This window comes from Oncorhynchus masou, unplaced genomic scaffold (genome assembly GCF_036934945.1).
Source record: "Oncorhynchus masou masou isolate Uvic2021 unplaced genomic scaffold, UVic_Omas_1.1 unplaced_scaffold_1089, whole genome shotgun sequence".
NCBI lineage: Eukaryota > Metazoa > Chordata > Actinopteri > Salmoniformes > Salmonidae > Oncorhynchus > Oncorhynchus masou.
This window is the reverse complement of record NW_027000607.1, coordinates 28,696-42,770: the sequence shown is the minus strand read 5'-3', so window position 1 is coordinate 42,770 and position 14,075 is coordinate 28,696. Positions and strand designations below refer to the sequence as shown.

At 41.3% G+C, this 14,075-nt stretch overlaps 1 protein-coding gene across 1 annotated transcript in view; it reads left to right on the top strand.

Moving 5' to 3' along the window:
• LOC135529087 (lipopolysaccharide-induced tumor necrosis factor-alpha factor homolog) overlaps window positions 1-14,075 on the top strand; it is a 39,251-nt gene that overhangs the window by 16,737 nt on the left and 8,439 nt on the right. Inside the window, exons 5-8 of the mRNA XM_064957992.1 lie at window positions 1,127-1,257; window positions 1,390-1,468; window positions 4,534-4,664; window positions 4,797-4,875. The gene's annotated coding sequence lies outside the window, so the exon portion shown is untranslated. The remainder of the gene's footprint in view (window positions 1-1,126; window positions 1,258-1,389; window positions 1,469-4,533; window positions 4,665-4,796; window positions 4,876-14,075) is intronic.

Genomic DNA, 14,075 nt, shown 5'->3' with positions numbered 1-14,075 from the left:
GGTGCAAATAATAATGGGGAACAAGGGAAAAAACATAAGGTCAAAAAGCACAATGGGGGCATCTAGTGACCAAAACCCGGAACAACCCTGGCCAAATCCTGACACCATGGGACCATGTTAGATTGTGTTGAAGTTGTAGTGAATGAAATTAACTCTATTTGGAAAAACAAATGATGGGGAAGAGCCCCCTAGGCCAGAACCCCCTAACCCACCCCCACATCTCCAATCAAAGTTATTCCCCTGTCTGTCACCATGTGCTGTGTCTAATGTTTATAATGTGGAGTCTTACACAGTCAGAGAATCCAAATATTAACAGATGCATGTTTTCCATTGTGTGCTGCTTTTTTGGCCAGGTCTGTCTTGTAAAACAGGTTTCTACTCTCAATGTGACTAAACTGGTAAAATAAAGGTTAAAAGAGAGAGAGAGACCAGGCACTTATAAATCATATTCACCATCCAGGAAGTTGAAAGTTACAACAGGCTGTGGAAATATTCATTTTATACTAATTTGTTTCTAGAATTAATATCTAGAATATGTCCAATATTTCTCAGACCTCTCATAGTAAATTAATTAGCTATTGATCGGCTGTTTTCTTGATGTTTCCACTCCTTCTCACAGTAAGATTTTTTCCCCTATTGACTAAAATAGGAGGTACATTTTTATAACTATTTAATATAAATGATTAATGAATAATTAACTGTATTATAATTTTATTATCCACCCTTTATGTAAGGATGACAATCCCTTAAATTGTTGATATTTCCATCTATTCTTACAATTATGTCATATAGACTATAGTCCATGATATTTCATGCCCAGTGTTAACTGTAGGATTAAGCTATGAGCACACGGAACCCTTTGTAAATAGCACCCTAAACAATGCATGCGTTTGTGTGACCACTGAAAGGTTGAGGTCGGGCATCATATGAGTTTGTGATGGGCGGGGATTCTCCTGAAAGCTAATGACGGAACAGTCAGCCCAAACTGCTTCGAAATACAATCAATTTTTCAAACACAATCATTATTTTTATGAATGTCTTACTCCCTCTCTCTCCTCTGCTTCCATTTATCTCTCCCCCTCCCTCTCTCTTCTGTTTCTCTTTCACTGAAACTGTATTGGAGCAGGTTCTTTTGTTTGCATGTTCCTGTGGAACTCTTTCATTCCTTCAGCCTACAGTGGTATTTCAACACCTTCCTTTGATTGCAACCGCTTGAACAGCATCACAAAACACAGGAGGTCCCAATGCTAACGCAAAGTAAGAGTTTCAACAGTTAAACCATTTCCTGTAGTATCAGAAACTTTAGGAGGTCTTGGGAAGCTTGCTTTTACTCCTCCCTCTCATACACTCTCCTCCTCCCACCTCTACTTCTTCGCTCTTAAACCAAAGGTACCTCAGTCTGTCTTTTCTCCCAGGACCGGATAGTTCCAGGCCATCAGCCCAGTCGTCCACCCCAGGAATCCTTCAGGTATTTGGGCCAGGGATTAGAGATTCTCTCCTTAGGAGACCATGGACTGGGGGATAAGGAGGAGAGGAGTATTATGCTCTGCAGTATGCGACGCCGTTCAGGTCACGGTCGTCTTGGTTATTTGACGCGTGAAATAGTCTTATTTGATTCATCAAATAGTGTTGTTTGATGTGTTCATTTTGACACACAAGACCTGATGGAAACCTCTACTTTACGCAGGTCTGCTCTATCCAGCCTGTAATGATTTCCATGTTCAGCTCTATGTTTCCATGTTCAGCTCTAGGTTGAGCAGGCAGTGTGAAGTAGAGCAGGCCAGACTCTAGTGGATGACATGAAAATTATGCATATTTGAAATGGCCAAAATATGGCATCCTGGTTTATTTTACTTCCATAGCAATTTCCTATTGTCTACTAGGGGCAACGCAAGCACCTATTACCAGCTAGTGGGCCTCGTTACAGATCTACGGCTCAGAGGATGTTGAGTTCAATCCCAGTGCTTGGCACTCAATTTAATATAGAGTTTTAAATGTTTTAGCATATGCCTATATATTTCTGCAACAACACACTCACTCATCACAAATGTTCAGCAAGCTAGTTACAGTGACTCCTATAGACATGATTGGCATCAGGAAAAGAGGGTAGGCTATCAGCTGATCGTTGATATTGATGATTGATGTAAATCTGCTAGTTAGCTGGCTCAATACTTTTTTTTTTTTACTGATTGTGATTAATCTTCAATGCTCTTAAATAATAACCTCATCATATTGCCATGATATATGGCTGGCTGGCCATATAGAGAGAGGTTTGTGAGGATATTTTAGTATAGGGTGGTTAGCTAGAGTCTAGACTACCTGTGTTCAGCGCTTCATTTGTACCAGAACTCATAAAACATCACCTTTATAAGGAAGCATTGCATGCATATCAGTGCATTTGCATAGTGTCATAGAGCAGTACAGTAGAGGCGCATACAGAAGTTGCACACACGGGAACATTTTTATTAGCATAGGGTCCGGGAAAAATTGGCTTTTTATTACCACATTTGATGCAATTATATGTCTTTTTACATGGGTGGGTATAATTTGGGGAACGTTCCAGCAGGAATCTGTTCCAAAAACTTCGTAAATAACAAGGATGCCAACCAACAACGCGTACAGTTGTATAGCGGCAGAACAGAATACCGGGTAGGGAGTGGGCAATTTTGTTACGTTTTTCACTCACCAGGTTTATTCCGAAAAATGTCTGTCCTCACTCTGGGAGCCTATGGACAAACATTAAGAATAAGCTACGTGGTGAGTTGATCATGCTACTTTGTACGCGTTGTTTGTTGGCATCCTTGTTATTAACGAAGTTTTTGGAACAGATTCCTGTTGGAAAGTTCCACAAATTATACCCACCCCTTTTACATGACTGGAGGCTGAGCAAAATCTTTTTTTCAGCACAAATGATGGAAATGACAGGCAACTTTGACACTGACAAACTGGGAATCGAAGTTCAATAAAAACAGTCTTGTCTTGAATCAATCAATAGCTCAGGTCTCGGTCTGTGGAGACTCACATATGAGGAGGAAATTATAGTCCTAAAAAATCTTTCCAATTTCACTGACTCAGATCACTCTGGCGATGGCAGATGAGCTCATTCCAAAAGCATATCGCTCCTGTCCACAGCTCGCCTCATAGACTAGAAGTAAATAGCAAATGTAAATCCAGGACACTGAAATTAGTATGATATGTTACATTTGGTATGGTTACATAAGACAGAAGGTCCCACCATAATGCCTGTGCATTTTGGACTTCTAACCCCTTTTAAACTTTGTTTTAGCTACAGAAGTGTATCATTGGATTGATCAATATCTGTGCACGTGCTTAACAGAAAGGATAGTCATTTTTCACATGTAATACATAGCAACGGGAAGTTTCCATACAAGTTGAGTAGTAGCAAAAAAATACAGGAAATTCACTGAGCAGCCCAACCCTAAATTTCACCTAAAACATCAATAGCAGTACCAGGTCCAGTAAGCTGAGTTTGCGGTAAAAGCCCTGTGCAATATCTCAAATTTAGGGTTAGGCTGTTCATTAGATGTTTTTCTCCTATTTCCATGCCATGGGACCATGTTAGATTGTGTTGAAGTTGTAGTGAATGAAATTAACTCTCTTTGGAAAAACAAATGATGGGGAAGAGCCCCCTAGGCCAGAACCCCCCTAACCCACCCCCCACATCTCCAATCAAAGTTATTCCCCTGTCTGTCACCATGTGCTGTGTCTAATGTTTATAATGTGGAGTCTTACACAGTCAGAGAATCCAAATATTAACAGATGCATGTTTTCCATTGTGTGCTGCTTTTTTGGCCAGGTCTGTCTTGTAAAACAGGTTTCTACTCTCAATGTGACTAAACTGGTAAAACAAAGTTTTTAAAAATGTTTTTCTCCTATTTCCATGCCATGGGACCATGTTAGATTGTTTTGAAGTGGAAGTGAATGAAATTAACCCTATTTTGAAAAAACTAATCATGGGGAAGAGCCCCCTAACTTGACGAGTTGAGTTGTGGAGTTGTTTATCCATACAAAGTAGGTAACATTTCTCAGTAGCCTTCCCAGACACACTTTTCCTTTGAGATAGATAGGCTTTCCCCAGATTGTTTGAAGTAGTCGTGACAGTATCATACTATATGCAGCAGAGGGCAGCATTCATCCGAGACAGAAATGGCGATTCTAAATAAGTCATGATTGGGAGTTTTTTGTAGTGACGTGTTGAGAATGGCCAGTCACAGGACTGCCAAAAGAGCCTGAGCCAATCAGATGCGGGCAGGGTCAGTAAAGGTCAGTAACATTGTCATTTCTCATTCTAACAAATCGTCACTAGGAGTCAAAAGAGTGTTGAGAAATGACCAATACTTACAATTGAATGATACTTTAATCTGGCGGGAAGTGAACTGGCAAACGGAGGGATGCTGGTATCAAATCCTAGATGCCATTGCCAGCAGTTGTGCCCTTGAGCAAGACATCCCCCCACACCTCCCTCCCTCTCTCTTCATCTGTTTCTCTTTCACTGAAACTGTATTGGAGCAGGTTCTTTTGTTTGCATGTTCTTGTGGAACTCTTTCATTCCTTCAGCCTACAGTGGTATTTCAACACCTTCCTTTGATTGCAACCACTTGAACAGCATCACAAAACACAGGAGGTCCCAATGCTAACGCAAAGTAAGAGTTTCAACAGTTAAACCATTTCCTGTAGTATCAGAAACTGTAGGAGGTCTTGGGAAGCTTGCTTTTACTCCTCCCTCTCATACACTCTCCTCCTCCCACCTCTACTTCTTCGCTCTTAAACCAAAGGTACCTCAGTCTGTCTTTTCTCCCAGGACCGGATAGTTCCAGGCCATCAGCCCAGTCGTCCACCCCAGGAATCCTTCAGGTATTTGGGCCAGGGATTAGAGATTCTCTCCTTAGGAGACCATGGACTGGGGGGATAAGGAGGAGAGGAGTATTATGCTCTGCAGTATGCGACGGCGTTCAGGTCACGGTCGTCTTGGTTATTTGACGCGTGAAATAGTCTTATTTGATTTATCAAATAGTGTTATTTGATGTGTTCATTTTGACACACAAGACCTGAACGGCCTTTCATACTGTAGTAGAGTTTTGGGGTTAAGAGCTAGCCTAAAGCCTGGGATACAGACCGTCACTTGTAAATGTTTGTCTACTAATTCATCTTGTATGGAGCCTACACATGTAGGATCTTAATTTGATCACCCTCTTGCTGGAGAACTTAAACGTTTGTAATTTCCACTTTGAAAAGTATCAACCCCTACAAAACGTACATTAATTATAATCCACATAATAGTTCACATTTCCTGTTGCTGCAGGATATGTTTCCTGCTGTAGCAAACTGGTCAAAGTAAGATCTATCATCTGTATTTTATCCTGTTTTCTACAGCAGTATTTGTGTTATAGGAGAGATTTATGTTGGTCTGTCCTCTGTTAAATAGTATTATTATGAGAAAAGAGGAGAAGCTGTTAAAATTACTGTTGAAAGGGAATGTCTTTCTGTCATCTACAGTTAGTCGTGAGGAAATCCTTGTTAGGGTGTGGCACTACTTGTGTACTAAAATTGTTGACGTGAGTTCATGAAAACATGATGAGATAGCACTGAGCTGGAGGACATTGACTGGCTGTATTACTCTGAGTAGGAGCCAACTCAGGGTAGAGTGCACAGGAGGTTGGTGGCACCTTAATTGGGGAGGATGGCTCGTGGTAATGGCTGGAGCGGAATGAGTGTAATGGTATAAAAACAAAACCTCAAACACAAGGTTTCCATGTGTTGGATGCCATTCCATTCACTCCGTTCCAGACATTATTATGAGCCGTCCTCCCGTCAGCAGCCTCCACTGGTAGAGTTTAAACACTGACACACAACCTCATACACACTGTATGTTTACTGTATAGACTCAACTTAATATAGCTTGAATATACAGTTACAGTAAGCAATTTCATACTATAGAAAAACACAACCATACTAACAGCTTTACTGTACAATACAGATGCACTACTTCAGAATGCAGATGTATTATTCACCACAATACAGATGCACTACTTCAGAATGCAGATGTATTATTCACCACAATACAGATGCACTACTTCAGAATGCAGATGTATTATTCACCACAATACAGATGCACTACTTCAGAATGCAGATGTATTATTCACCACAATACAGATGCACTACTTCAGAATGCAGATGTATTATTCACCACAATACAGATGCACTCCTTCTTCCAAGTACACCATTTAGATCATGTGAAAGCTTTAGTAGGCTATCCAGAGGCTTTATCAAATCAATAAGAGGAGAGATAGAGGGAGGGAAACAGGGGGGGTCCACTGTCTCAAGGCAACATTTGCAACATTACTCCTTCTTAATGGGTTTATACAGCAGCCAGATAACATATAGCTTGCCTCAATTTCCAAGCTTACTTATAAGCCGAGTGATGAACGAGATGTGGGAGTATTAACATATAGCAGGGTTTCTTTATCCTGGTTCTGGGGACTAACAGAGGTGCACATATTTGTTCTTGCCCATCACTAACACCACCTGATTTATCCAGTAAAATGCTTGATATTAAGTTGATTTGTTTAAACAGGTGGGTTAGTAATGACCTTATAGTAGTACAGACTAATGAGCAGTGGCGGTTCTAGGTTGTATGGCTCCCTGGGCGAACTCCACCTTCAGGGTAGCCAATGTGCGGGGGCACCGGTTAGTCGGGCTAATTTAAGGTAGTATGTACATGAATGTATAGTTTAAGTGACTATGCATATATGATAAAAAGAGAGTAGCAGCAGCATAAAAGAGAGGATGGGGGGGACACAATGCAAATAGTCTGGGTAGCCATTTGATTACCTGTTCAGGAGTCTTATGGCTTGGGGGTAAAAACTGTTGAGAAGCCTTTTAGTTCTAGACTGGCTCTCCAGTTCTGCTTGCCATGCGGAAGTAGAGAGAACAGTCTATGACTGGGGTGGCTGGGGTCTTTGACAATGTTTAGGGCCTTCCACTGACACCGCCTGGTGTAGAGGTCCTGGATGGCAGGCAGCTTAGCCCTAGTGATGTACTTGGCCATACGCACTACCCTCTGTAGTGCCTTGCGGTCAGAGGCTAAGCAGGTGCCGTACCTGGCAGTGATGCAACCAGTCAAGATGCTCTCGATGTTGCAGCTGTAGAACTTTTTAAGGAAATGAGGACCCATGCCAAATCTTTTGAGTTTCCTGAGGGTTTGTTGTACCCTCTTCACAGCTGTCTTGGTGTGTTTGGATCATTCTAATTTGTTGGTGATGTGGACACCAAGGAACATGAAGCTCCCAACCTGCTCCACTATAGCCCTGTCGATGAGAATGGGGGCGTGCTCGGTCCTCCTTTTCCTGTAGTCCACAATCATCTCCTTAGTCTTGGTTAAGTTGGGGGATAGGTTGTTATTCTGGCACCACCTGGCCAGGTCTCTGACCTCCTCCCTATAGGCTGTCTCATCATTGTCGATGATCAGGCCTACCACTGTTATGTCGTCTGCAAACTTAATGATGGTGTTGGAGTCATGCCTGGGCATGCAGTCGTGGGTGAACAGGGAGTACAGGAGGGGACTGAGCACGCACCCCTGAGGGGCTCCAGTGTTGAGGATCAGTGTGGCAAATATTTTGCTACCTACTCTTACCACCTGGGGGCGGCCCGTCAGGACGTCCAGGATCCAGTTGCAGAGGGAGATGTTTAGTCTCAGGATCCATAGCTTAGTGATGAGCTTTGAGGGTACTATGGTGTTGAACACTGAGCTGTAGTCAATTAATAGATTTCTCATGTAGGTGTTCCTTTTGTCCAGGTGGGAAAGGGCAGTGTGAAGTGCAATAGAGATTGAATCATCTGTGGATCTGTTGGGTGGTATGCAAATTGGAGTGGGTCTATGGTTTCTGTGATGATGGTGTTGATGTGAGCAATTACCAGCCTTTCAATGCAATTCATGGCCACGGACATGAATTCTACGGGTCTGTAGTCATTTAGGCAAGTTGCCTTAGTGTTCTTGGGCACAGGGACTATGGTGGTCTCCTTGAAACATGTTGGTATTACAGACTCAATCAGGGACATGTTGAAAATGTCAGTGAAGACACCTGCCAGTTGGTCAGCACATGCTCGGGGTACACGTCCTGGTAATCAGTTTGCTTGTAAATGTTTACCTGCTTAAAGGTCTTACTCACATCGGCTATGGAGAGCGTGATCACACAATCATCCGGAACATCTGATGCTCTCATGCATGCCTCGGTGTTGCTTGCCTCGAAGCGAGCGTAGAAGTGTTTTAGCTCGTCTGGTAGGCTCATGTGACTGCGCAGCTCGTGGCTGTGCTTCCCTTTGTAGTCTGTAATAGTTTGCAAGCCCTGCTGCATAAGACGAGTATCGGAGCTGGTGTTGTATGATTCAATCTTAGCCCTGTATTGGCACTTTGCCTGTTTGATGGTTCGTCTGAGGGCATGGCAGGATTTCTTATACGCTTCTTGTTAGAGTCCCGCACCTTGAAAGCGGCAGCTCTACCCTTTAGCTCAGTGCGAATGTTGCCTTTAATCCATGGCTTTTGGTTGGGATATGTACGTACGGTCACTTTGGGGATGACGTCCTCGATGCACTTATTGATAAAGCCAGTGACTGATGTGGTGTACTCGTCAATGCCTTTGGAAGAATCCTGGAACATGTTCCAGTCTGTGATAGCAAAACAGTCCTATAGTTTAGCATCTGCTTCATCTGACCACTTTTTATAGACCGAGTCACTGGTGTTACCTGCTTGATTTTTGCTTGTAAGCAGGAATCGGGTGATAAAATTGTGATCAGATTTACCAAATGGAGGGCGAGGGAGAGCTTTGTACGCGTCTCTGTGTGTGGAGTACATGTGATCTAGAATTTCTTTCCCTCTGGTTGCACATTTAACATGTTGATAAAAATGAGGTAAAACTGATTTAAGTTTGCCTGCATTAAAGTCCCCAGCCACCAGGAGTGCCGCCTCTGAGTGAGCGGTTTTCTGTTTGCTTATTTCCTTATACAGCTGACTGAGTGCAGTCTTAGTGCGGGCATCTGTCTGTGGTGGTAAATAAACAGCCACAAAAAGTATAGATGAAAACTCTCTTGGCAAATAGTGTCTTACTGTGTTTTACAAATAGAGTGCTGTTCTATCTAGCCGGTGCAACGTATATCCCGCTAGCTGAATATCCATGTCATCATTCAGCCATGATTCCATGAATCATAAGATTATATAATTTTTGATGTCCCGTTGGTAGGATATTGATGATCGTACCTCGTCTAATTTATTGTCCAATGATTGTACGTTGGCAAGTAATATTGATGGTAGCGGAAGCTTTCCTACTCGCCTTCTGCGGATCCTTACGAGGCACCCCACTCTGTGTCCTCTGTACCTGCATCTCTTTCTCTTGCCTATAACGGCGATGTTGACCTTGTCGGGTGTTTGAAGAATGTCCTCTGCGTCCGGCTTGTTGATGAAAAAAAAATCTTTGTCTAATCCGAGGTGAGTGATCGCTGTCCTGATATCCAGAAGCTATTTTCTGCATTAAGATACAGTGACAGAACATTATGTACAAAATAAGTTACAAATAATGCACAAAAAAAACACATGGCGCAATTGGTTAGGTGCTCGTAAAACTGCTGCCATTTCTTCTGTGCCATTTTTTTAGATGAGGGACAATGGTCGCTACTGTTTCTCTCCATGCTTGAGTCGATGTTAAATCTCTTCTGGGACTCCCTTAACAACCACAATGTGTTATTGTCTGAAGTGTTTCATTGGTTAGACCAGATAATATGGAACTGGCCCACATTTCAGTTCCACAATTCAAGAACCCCAGTCTAAAAACGTACAAGAAGTTTTTGTGAAATCTGTGACATTTATCACCACTCAACAACACCATAAGACTGTTTGTCCACTGAGCTAAAGCCTGGGCTTCAAAGACAGATGGTCATAGGATAGTCACACACTATTGAGAGATGACGGAAAAACATAGTTTTCCACTTCCTCCTTAGTATTCTACAGCAATTGACCCCATTGTTTCACATTCACTTTTTCTTTAAAAAAAAAAGTATAGAATAAGAGTGTAGGAGTAGCTATAGGTAAACAAACACATGTTTTTTGTGAGAAGCTGTCATGGCAACCCACGGGAAGTGTGTTAGGAAGAAAAAGGAGATGGAAATAAGTACGGTAGGTATAGAAACTCTGACCAGGTGCTTAATATAATATAATGCAACACAACAACATTGGCCGTAGTGACCATAACATTGTGACAATAACAAGGAAAGCCAAAGTGCCAAAGGTTGGGCCTAAAGTAAGTTCTAAGAGATTATACAAAATATTTTCTCAGGACTCTTTTGTTGAAGATGTAAAACATTTATGTTGATCTGATGCGTATGGGGAAGTGAATCCAGATGCAGAACTGGAAGTATTTGTAAAATGATTTATGCAAATTGTTGATGTGCAAGAAATCAACTGTGAGAACTGTAGAGCCCCCTGAATTGATGATGCATTGAAAAATTGTATGGTTCAAAGATGTGATTCTAAAGAGCTGCTCAGGTTATTGGTTGACATACTGTCAATTGAGAAATGTGACTAAGCCTAACAAAAATAATAAATGATATTACCAAACCAAGATAAATTACATAAAACATAAAATGGAAAAGTACTTTGGAGTACCTAAACTGATAACATGTGCTGAAAACCCAATTAATCTCCATTGTTCATTGAAGTTGATGGGTCATTTACAACAAAACCTTTTGGTGTTGCCAATCATTTCAATGACTCTCACTAGTGAAGTGGAAAACCTCAGAAGGGAAATGACAACACTTAACAGGGAACTGTCATATTTTTGTATAAAATATCTAATAATGAAATGGAAGGGTTATTGTTTTGAATTTGGTCAAGTTAGTGTGGGAGAGGTGGAAAAACTATTGTTATCCATCACTAATGATAAACCACCAGGTAAAGACAATCTTGATGGGAAACTATTGAGAATGGTAGCAGACTGGATTGTCACCACTATTTGCTATATCTTTAACCAAAGCCTAAAGGAGTGCATGTCCACAGGTGTAGAAGGAAGCTACATTAATTCCATTTCCTAAAAATAGTAAAACACCCTTTGCTGGCTCTAACAGCTGCCCAATCAGTTTGCTGCCTGTTCTTAGTAAACTGATGGAGAGAATTGTGTTTAACCAAATACAATGCTGTTTTTCAGAGTTAACTACTGATTTTCAGCATGTATATAGAGAAGGGCACTCAACTTGTACTGCACTGACTTAGGGGACAGGTGATTGGTTAAAATAGATTGATTATAATATAATAGTTGGAGCTGTAGTGTTAGATTTCAATGCAGCTTATCATGTTATTGATCATAAATTGGTATTGAAGAAACTCACTTGCTTTGGCTTTACATCACCTGCCGTAACATTGTTGGAGAGTTATTTATCCAATAGAACCCAATGAAAACTTTTCTAACATCAGACATGTACAATGTGGTGTCCCTCTGGGCAGTTGCCTTGGGCCATCACTTTTCTCTATTTTTACCAATGAATTGCCACTGGTCTTACACAAAGCTAGAATGACTGTATGTGGAAGATTATACACTCTATATGTCAGCACCATAAGCCAGGGAGCTCACTGCAAGTCTAAATAAGAAATTGATCAATATCAGAATGAGTGATTAATAATAAACTGTACTAGTTGTTAAGGCTCTGGTCCCATCTTGATTACTGTCTGGTAATCTGGTCAAGTTCAGAAAAGACCTAGCAAAGCTATAGCTGGCTCAAAGTATAACAGCACGCCTTGCCCTTAACTGCACACATACCTAACATCAACCAGATGCATTCCAGTCTTTCCTGGTTAAGGGGTGGATGAGAGATGAACTGCTTCTTAGTTTTTATTTGACTTTATTATTTTTTGTTCCTCAAATTAATAATCTAAATGAATAATCTAATCTCTGCTCAGGTAGTAGCAGTCAGCCAGCGAGGCCATCTAAAGTTATGTGGTCCCAGTACAGTACTGTCTTTACTAATACTATTTAGCTACCCTGCCTATGTAGAGTGCCTTCCGAAAGTATTCAGTCCGCTTGACTTTTTCCACATTTTATGTTACAGCCTTATTCTAAAATGTATAAAATTGTTTTTTTTCTCATCAATCTACACATAATACTCCATGACAAAGCAAAAACATTTTTTAAATGTTTGATAATTTATTAAAAATAGAAAACTGAAATATCACATTTACATAATTATTCAGACCCTTTACCCAGTACTTTGAAGCACCTTTGGCAGCGATTACAGCATTGACTCTTCTTGGGTATGACGCTACAAGCATGGCACACCTGTATTTGGAGTTTCTCCCATTTTTCTCTGCAGATCCTCTCGAGCTCTGTCAAGTTGGATGGGGAGCGTCACTGCACAGCTATTTTCAGGTCTCTCCAGAGATGTTCGATCGGGTTGAAGTCTGGGCTCTGGCTGGGCCACTCAAGGACATTCAGAGACTTGTCCTGAAGCCACTCCTGCATTGTCTTGGCTGTGTGCTTAGGGTCATTGTTCTGTTGGAAGGTGAACCTTTGCCCCAGTCTGAGGTCCTGAGCGCTCTTCAGCAGGTTTTCATTAAGGATCTATCTGTACTTTTCTCTGTTCATCTTTCCCTCAATCCTGACTATTCTCCCAGTCCCTGCAGACGACAAACATCCCCACTGCATGATTCTGCCAACACCATGATTCACCATACGGATGGCGCCAGGTTTCCTCCAGACATGACGCTTGGCATTCAGGCCAAAGAGTTCAATCTTGGTTTCATCAGACCAGAGAATCTTGTTTCTCATGGTCTGATAGTCTTTAGGTGCCTTTTGGCAAACCCCAAGTTGGCTGTCATGTGCCTTTTGCTGAGGGGATTCCGTCTGGCAACTATACCATAAAGGCCAAATTGGTGGAGTGCTGCAGAGATGGTTGTCCTTCTGGAAGTTTCTCCCATCTCCACAGAGGAACTCTGTGAGCTCCCTAACCAAGGCCCTTCTCCCTCAATTGCTCAGTTTGGCCAGGCGGCCAGTTCTAGGATGAGTCTTGGTGTTTCTACACCTGCATTGCTTGCTGTTTGGGGTTTTAGGCTGGGTTTCTGTACAGTACTTTGATATATCAGCTGATGTACGAAGGGCTATATAAATAAATTTGATTTGATTTGTTTCCAAACTTCTTCAATTTAAATATGATGGGGGCCACTGTGTTCTTGGGGACCTTCAATGCTGCAGAACATTTTTGGTACCCTTCCGCAGATCTGTGTCTCAACAAGCCATGAATTCCTTCGAATTCATGGCTTGGTTTTTGCTCTGACATGCAATATCAACTGTGGGTCCTTATAGACAGGTGTGCCTTTCCAAATAATGTCCAAACAATTGAATTTACCACAGGTGGACTCTAATCAATTTGTAGAAACATCTCAAGAATGATCAATGGAAACAGGATGCACCTGAGCTCAATTTTGAGTCTCATAGCAAAGGGTCTGAATGCCTATGTAAATAAGTTGTTTCTGTTTTTTATTTTGTCTTTGAGCTAAAAAAAACTGCCGCAATGGATTATGATCATTACAGTTAATTACCACATTTCTGCACTTTATTACTTTGAATATTTGCTTAATAAAAACTCCCTTCAGCCCAGCATCCCACATGATTCTTAACTTGATTTCTCTCGTTAATTATTTAATTTCTCTCTAGAGAAATGACGTGTTCGGCTCACACAAAAAAATAACTAAATTGAACCAACTTCGGTCAATTAGTTGTTTAATAAGTAATTATTAGTTATTATTATTAATTATTAGCGAACTGGCCTAGTCATGATTGTGGTAAAGTTCTGCCTATGACTTAGTATGAAATGTAGCCGTAATGCTGAGGCGGCATTGGCATGCACTACACTCTTAATAATCTTGAGACTAGGGGGCGTACCCATGAAAAACGTACCCAAATAATACTACCTATTTGTCAGGCCCAGAAGCTAGAATATGCATATAATTGGCAGATAGAAAACACTCAAGTTTCCAAAACAGTCAAAATATTGTCTGTGAGTATAACAGAACTGAT